Raw genomic sequence first — 8,708 nt, forward strand, 5'->3', positions numbered from 1 at the left:
CCCCACGCCAGCCCGTCGCCCTCCATCTCCTCAGCCCGTTCGGTCTTGGCGGCTCGGTCCGCGGCCGCTGGCCCGGCCTCCCTCCTCCTCCCCGCCCCCCAGAGCTTCAAGGAGGAGGAATCCGCCTCCAGACGCCCCCGCCTGCAGCAGGCCTGGCTCCCAGCTCTCGATCACTGCCGCTGCAAACAAACCGACCCGCACTGCGCCGCCAACGGAACCTTTCTCTCCAAGCCCAGAGGCATGAGGGAAGGATCAGGGCGGGCGCCACCACTGCGGGGTCTTCTGGGATTTGTAGTCCGACCTGGGGCCGAGCGCCAAATCCATGAGGGTAGATAAAAAAGCGGAGGGTGTGGACGGCACGAGCCGCGCTTTAAAACCTCTTTCGTGTGCCTCCACGCTCTCCTCGGTTAAAGATGTGTTCCTGCGCCCTACAGGAGTGTCCCTGGGAGAGGGAGGGACTGCAGAATCCGGACGCCCGCAGAAGGGGGTGCCTAACAGAAATCAAAGCAAGAGATAACAGCCAAGAAAAGGAAGGAAACATGACCGAGGCCAGTAGTATCTCCATGGTCACCCCAAATTGCTCGCGTACTTTCCGGATACAATACTTACTAGGAAATCGGAAATACCCTGGAAATAGGGGAATCTCTCGTGTTTGTATCGCTCCTCCTCCTACCTTCTTTCTCCAGGTGTGGAAAGGACAGTTTTGAAAGGATCAGTAAGAGCTTTAAACTAAAGTTCAGTTGGTTTCTTGAGGTAGGGAGCTTGGGCTGGGTAAGGGGAAGTTGAGGTTTGTAGCCTTCCATACCATTTCTGATTATCTTAACTCAATTCTGCTAATAGGCAAGACTTCCATTGACACAGACTGTCGCGACTGCTGGACAAACTTACACGGGGACAAAGCGACCACACCTCTTTTTTATTCCTCTCCTCTTTTGGCCAAGCACGGAGCCCACCTGTGTCTTTCTTCATGTGGTAAAATCCCATCTTTTACCCAGGCCAGACTTCTTTGAGAGCTTGGATAGTACAGTTCTTCAATTAATGTAAAAGGAGGTTTGGGAGCCAGCAGGTGGCAGGAAGGTTAAAGTGCTGGATCCTGTATGGCCGACTTCGTGGTTCCAGTCCAGGACCTGGTCCAAGATTGAGAGAGAGAGAGAGAGAGAGAGGGAAAGTGGGAAATTACCCATGCGGGGGGCACACTGCAATCCCTTTTCATCCATTCTCCTTTTGGGATTTTGGGCATACACGTGCAGACGTGTCTGATGTATTTTTCAAGCCACAGGGTCTAAGACTCAAACCATGGAATCAGCTATGTGGGATCTAGTGCTTTAACTTCCCTGCCACCTGGGGGTCCCAGAAAAGAAATCTATCTTGAGGAAGGTGCAAAATATGAATAGGTTGGCGTAATCAAAGAGGGCCTTATTTCAGGTAAAAGGGTGGAGCCCACTCTTTTAAAACTATTTGTTAGTAGTTTAAAATATATTCATTTTAAAAATAAGTAATACAAAAATGTGGTATAAAATTCAAATTGTGTGGGCAACCCCACAATGGTTTGGTGGTTAAGGCGCTGGACTCCAACATGGCCGACTGTAGTTTGAATCTTGGACTTGGTGGCTTGCTTTCTCACTTTCTCTCTCTTGCTATCACTCTCTGATCAAATTTAAAAATAATAACAATAAATAAAATAATACATAGTAAATAAAGACAATATATCATTAAAATTTGTTTTAATTCAAATTCTGTATAGGGCCTATAGTACGCTTGGTCTTTCTATTATTTCTATATCTTTTCTTTAAAATAATTATCTAACTTTATTTATTCATTCATTTATTTTAATTTGACCAGAGACACAGAGAGAATGAGAAAGAAAGTGAGCCACCAGGTCTGGGACTCAAACCGTGGTTGGCCATGTGGGAGTGTCCAGCACCTTAACCACCATGCCACCTGCTGGCCCCTCTATTATTTGTTTCTTAGTCTTGCTGGTTTTCCAATCACTGTCTCCTAGTCCCTGGGACTAGGACAAATAGATAATGTATTCTAAACAGAAATCATAGCATACTGTACATGCTTTGTTATGCTCTTGAAGACTTCCGCCGCAGAATGTAAAGATCTGCCTCATTCTTTTTAACCATATAATATACTGCCATATGGACTGGCATGTTGTATTTAACAAGTCCTCCATGATAGACCTGTCGGGGTTATTTTTGCAGTCTTTCAGAATTACAAATGATGTTGCAGTAACTTTCTATATACATCACTTTGAATATGTATATGTCACCCTTACTTTTTTTTTTTTTTGAGACGTTTTTGCTATAAGGCACGTGCGCTAGCCAGACAGACAGAGAGAGACAGATAGATAGAAAGCGAGAAATCACCCCCCAGGGGGATGGTCACGCTGCAACCTCTTCTTCTCCATTTCCTCTCAGGATCTTGGGCATACACGCACACGCGCCTGGCGTGAGTTTAAGCCACCGGGTCCGGGACTCAAACCGCGGCTGACTACAGGGGAGTCCAGCAACATAGCCATTACACTAACTGCTGGTCTCTGTCACCCTTACTTTTAATCTGCTGAGAAAAGTACTCATTTTTTGCTATCAAAAATCTTAAAGGATGTGAGTGACAGTGAATCCTTTTCTTTTTCCTTGTCACAGGATGCATGCAATCAACAGAGAGAGACAGAGAGAGGGAAAGGAGTCAGTGGGGTGTGGTCACACCACAATCCCTTCTCCTCCATTCACCTCTCAGCATTTTGGGCAAATGCACACACAGTTTGAGCTGCCCAGTCAGCCTTATGGGATCCAGCTGCCCAACCACCAAGCTGCAGAGCCAGCACATGAATCCTTCTTAAATCACAACAACCCACCTGTAAAAATATACTTTTTGTTTTTCAAATATCTAATTCAAAAGACAAATGGGGGAAATAAGAGTTTGACTGGTCAGAAGAGATGATTTAAGTGGGGCCAGCAGGTGGCGTGGTGGTTAAGAATGCTGGATTCCCACATGGCCAATGGCGGTCAGAGTCCAGGACCTGGTGGCTCGCTTTCTCGCTTTCTCTCTTACTCTGTCCCTCTCTGGTTAAATTAAAATAAATAAACAAGCTGAATATATATATGAGCTGTTTTAAGTTAGTAAAGGGAAAATATTTCCAGAAAGGGATGAGTGCTAAACAATTATTGAAGATGAACACAGATCTACTTTTGTCCTCCCTAGAAATACCATTTACATGACAGTATATAGATTTTTTTTTAAAGAATTACTTTTTAATTTTATTCATTATTACCATTTTTTAGAGGTTTTTGCTATAGGGTGCTTACACTCGCCAGACAGACAGAGAGAGACAGAGAGATAGAAAGCGAGAAATCACCCCCCAGGGGGGATGGTCACGCCGCAATCCCTTCTCCTCCATTCTCCTCTCAGGATCTTGGGCACGCAGGCACACACGCCCGGCATGAGTTTTAAGCCACCGGGTCTGGGACTCAAACCACGGTCGACTACATGGGAGTCCAGCGACACAGCCATTACGCTAACTGCTGGTCCCCGTTATTACCATTTTTAAAATTTGACCAGAGAGAGACAGAAAGAGAGAAAGGGAAAGTGAGAAAGCAAGCCGCCATGTCCAGGACCTGAACCACAGTTGGCCCTGTGGGAACCCAGTGCCCTAACCACTAAGCCATGTACAGGTCCCTGGATTTATTATTATTTTTTTTAATGCCTCAAGCCACAATAATGAAAGAAGCCAGTAGCAAAAAAGGGGGAAAGGGAGCTGGCAAGCAAATGGACATTACCAGCCTGGAGAGCCCTGAACCCTAAACCCAAGGCGGGAAAAGCTGAGACTCAATCTGATAAAATGCAGGAGCCCCCATGTTTCAGGAACTGGTGGCAGTAGGTCCCCCACTGCTCACTGAGGAAGTATAGAACAGCACTTGCCCTGTACAAGTCCTGTGGTGACCTTGAGCAGGAATTAAGGAGTTTGAAAATTGTTCCTCAGGTCACTTCCTTCCTCTTCAATTGTTCTCTCTCACTATCACTAAAAAAGGAAAAGCATTTTTCTTCTAAGAGCATTAAATAGGAGCTCTCTGTTTAAACAGACAGACTGAACGTACAGAAATTGGATATTCTCTTCCTCCATTCAGTTCCTAGATCTTTGGCTAACAGTTGTTTACTCTCCAGAGAGGGAACTTCAAGTGTCTTCAGGAATCTGACCAGCCCAGAGGAAAGACCCAAATGTACTGACGTGAGAACAGATTTTGGTCTGGCTTACCCACTGCTGTACCTCTGGGACCTAGAGCAAAGCCTGTTACTAGTAGATGCTCATTAGATATTTGTTGAATGAACGAGTGTTCGTTGTGGACATTTTTTAATAGTCAGGAAGCACTAAGGAGACATAAAAACCATTCATATTTCTACTACTAGAACCAGTCAGTTATATTTGTATCTACTAATGTTGACATTGGAGGAAAAGGAATAGGTGAGAGACATTTTAGTATTTCTAACTTAACATTCTATTATAGGTTTTTGGTTAGATGAGTTTAAAGAGATTCTGAAGCCATGATTCTCCTGTTCATATACGTGGAAATTGGGTGCTTTCTGTAAAATACCAAAAACACTAATATTTAATTTTTCCAAATTAATTAAGAATAAGTTTACTAACAGAAAGTATGACTATTCCCTGTTATGAAACATAAAAATCACAATCACAAATCCAAGAGTTTTAAAAACCCACACATTGAGCCCAGCAGGTGGCATGGCGCTAAGGCGCTGGACTCCCACATGGCTGACGGCTGATTGAGTCTTGGACCTGGTAGGTTGAAAATCATGCCAAGTACTTGTGCATCCAATGCTCCAAATCCCAGGAGAACGGAGGAGAGAAGATTGCGGTATGACCACCCCCCGATTGGTGATTTCTCACTCTCCCTCTCACTGTCTCTCTCCAGCAAGTACATGAACCCTATGACAAAATGAAACAAAAAAAATCTCTTAACAAATTAAATTAGAAAAAAATACAATAGTTACACATTTCTGTATTTTCCATAGGTATTTCTTTACTACTGTTCAATTGTTGTCATCTACTAAAGTTACTAACAGGTGACAGTTAACACCAAAGAGAGGTGGGTGCAGTGACATGTGTCCATTATCCCAACTACTTGGGAGGCTGAGGCAGGATGATCATGAGTTCAAGACCAGCCTGGGCAACCTAGTGAGACCCACTCACCTCCCCCACACCCCGTCTCAAATTAAATAAGTAAATAAAAAGGGACCAGCAGATGGCAAAGTGGTTATGTTACTGGACTCCCACATAGTCAACTGCGGTTCGAGTCCCAGACCCAGCAGCTTGAAACACACTGAATGCACATGCATATGTGCCCAAAATCCCAAGAGGAGAATGGAAGAGAAGGGACTCTAGTGTGGCCATCCCCACCCCCGGACATGATTTCTCACTCTCTGTCTCTCTGTCTCTCTTCATCTCCCTGGCAAGCGCACGTGCACTATAGCAAAAATCTCTCTGTTAAAAAAGAAAGAAAGAAAAGGAAAAGAAAAAATATGAAGAATAACAAAGATGAGCAAACACAACATATTACGCTGTTGAGTGTAATGGCTATGTTGATGAACTCCCATGTGGTCGACCGCGGTTCAAGTCCCAGACCCAGTGGCTTAAACTCACACCAGGCACATGTGCATGCCTGCCGAAGACCTTGAAGATAATGGAGAAGGGGTTGCGGCGTGGCCATCCCCCCTGGGGGGTGATTTCTCGCTACTGCTCACTGAGGAAGTATAGAACAGCACTTGCCCTGTACAAGTCCTGTGGTGACCTTGAGCAGGAATTAAGGAGTTTGAAAATTGTTCCTCAGGTCACTTCCTTCCTCTTCAATTGTTCTCTCTCACTATCACTAAAAAAGGAAAAGCATTTTTCTTCTAAGAGCATTAAATAGGAGCTCTCTGTTTAAACAGACAGACTGAACGTACAGAAATTGGATATTCTCTTCCTCCATTCAGTTCCTAGATCTTTGGCTAACAGTTGTTTACTCTCCAGAGAGGGAACTTCAAGTGTCTTCAGGAATCTGACCAGCCCAGAGGAAAGACCCAAATGTACTGACGTGAGAACAGATTTTGGTCTGGCTTACCCACTGCTGTACCTCTGGGACCTAGAGCAAAGCCTGTTACTAGTAGATGCTCATTAGATATTTGTTGAATGAACGAGTGTTCGTTGTGGACATTTTTTAATAGTCAGGAAGCACTAAGGAGACATAAAAACCATTCATATTTCTACTACTAGAACCAGTCAGTTATATTTGTATCTACTAATGTTGACATTGGAGGAAAAGGAATAGGTGAGAGACATTTTAGTATTTCTAACTTAACATTCTATTATAGGTTTTTGGTTAGATGAGTTTAAAGAGATTCTGAAGCCATGATTCTCCTGTTCATATACGTGGAAATTGGGTGCTTTCTGTAAAATACCAAAAACACTAATATTTAATTTTTCCAAATTAATTAAGAATAAGTTTACTAACAGAAAGTATGACTATTCCCTGTTATGAAACATAAAAATCACAATCACAAATCCAAGAGTTTTAAAAACCCACACATTGAGCCCAGCAGGTGGCATGGCGCTAAGGCGCTGGACTCCCACATGGCTGACGGCTGATTGAGTCTTGGACCTGGTAGGTTGAAAATCATGCCAAGTACTTGTGCATCCAATGCTCCAAATCCCAGGAGAACGGAGGAGAGAAGATTGCGGTATGACCACCCCCCGATGGGTGATTTCTCACTCTCCCTCTCACTGTCTCTCTCCAGCAAGTACATGAACCCTATGACAAAATGAAACAAAAAAAATCTCTTAACAAATTAAATTAGAAAAAAATACAATAGTTACACATTTCTGTATTTTCCATAGGTATTTCTTTACTACTGTTCAATTGTTGTCATCTACTAAAGTTACTAACAGGTGACAGTTAACACCAAAGAGAGGTGGGTGCAGTGACATGTGTCCATTATCCCAACTACTTGGGAGGCTGAGGCAGGATGATCATGAGTTCAAGACCAGCCTGGGCAACCTAGTGAGACCCACTCACCTCCCCCACACCCCGTCTCAAATTAAATAAGTAAATAAAAAGGGACCAGCAGATGGCAAAGTGGTTATGTTACTGGACTCCCACATAGTCAACTGCGGTTCGAGTCCCAGACCCAGCAGCTTGAAACACACTGAATGCACATGCATATGTGCCCAAAATCCCAAGAGGAGAATGGAAGAGAAGGGACTCTAGTGTGGCCATCCCCACCCCCGGACATGATTTCTCACTCTCTGTCTCTCTGTCTCTCTTCATCTCCCTGGCAAGCGCACGTGCACTATAGCAAAAATCTCTCTGTTAAAAAAGAAAGAAAGAAAAGGAAAAGAAAAAATATGAAGAATAACAAAGATGAGCAAACACAACATATTACGCTGTTGAGTGTAATGGCTATGTTGATGAACTCCCATGTGGTCGACCGCGGTTCAAGTCCCAGACCCAGTGGCTTAAACTCACACCAGGCACATGTGCATGCCTGCCGAAGACCTTGAAGATAATGGAGAAGGGGTTGCGGCGTGGCCATCCCCCCTGGGGGGTGATTTCTCGCTTTCTGTCTCTGTCTCTCTCTGTCTTTCTGGCAAGTGCACACGCCCTATAGCAAAAACCTCTCCAAAAAAATCCCCACAATTCATTAACTTAATATTTTCTATGAGTTAGGAAATGACTGGCATTATCAAATTTAGCAGGAAAACACCTTCTTCCAGCTTAGTGCTGAATTCCAAAGGAACCTGCTTGGGGGTCCCTATTGTAGATGATCTCGCTCTCTTCTCTGCCTGCTCTGTATATTGCCGGGGTTGCCAACAGTGCTTCTCAAGCTTTCCTCTTGTCCTGCCCCTTTGCATTTGTGAGCCCTTGAAGACATTTCATATTTTCTCGAGTCTTAGTTCCTTGTCTATAAAACAGGGATATCAATCCTTTCTTCATAGGGTCATGGTAAATATTAAAAGAATTGTGCCAACCAATCCCAAATTATGTCAAAATAAAGGCTTTTAAAAACAAAGAAGCAGTATCAGACCAGCGGGTGGAGTGGTGATTAAGGGCACTAGACTCCCACATGGATGACCATGGTTCAAGTCCCAGACCTAGAGGCTTGCTTTCTCACTTTCCCTCTCTCTCCCTCTTGCTCTGTCCTTCTCTGGTCAAATTAAAAATAAATAAATAAAGTTAAATTAAAAATCATTATTTTTTAAAAAGGCAGTATCTGACATGGTAAGCGCTCAATAAATGGCAACTGCTTTAATCAATTGTGTCATTGTTATAAACCTGAATCGAGTCCCTATTTGCTACTGTCTAATCTCAGGCAAAGTCATTGGTCCCTCTGAATCTTGGTTTCCTCATCCATCAATTGGGAAATAACAGTGCCTGTCTCATAGGCAATTATGAGAATTAAAATAGGAAAAAAATATAAAATACTTAGTATGGAGCCTACACATAGGCATTCGATGAAAGGTAGCTGACAGGAGGAGGGTTATTATAAACCTAGGGTTGGGCCAGCCCATAGCCTAGCGGTTGAGGGAGCTGGAGCCCACGGTCAGCCACATGGTTTGAGATCCAGACTTGGCTTGAAAAACACACCAGGCCCATGTGTATGTGTGCCCCAAGTCCCAAACAGGGAGAAACAGAGGTCAAGGGATTGTGGCATAA

Source organism: Tupaia chinensis, unplaced genomic scaffold (assembly GCF_000334495.1).
Source record: "Tupaia chinensis unplaced genomic scaffold, TupChi_1.0 Scaffold000627_1, whole genome shotgun sequence".
NCBI lineage: Eukaryota > Metazoa > Chordata > Mammalia > Scandentia > Tupaiidae > Tupaia > Tupaia belangeri.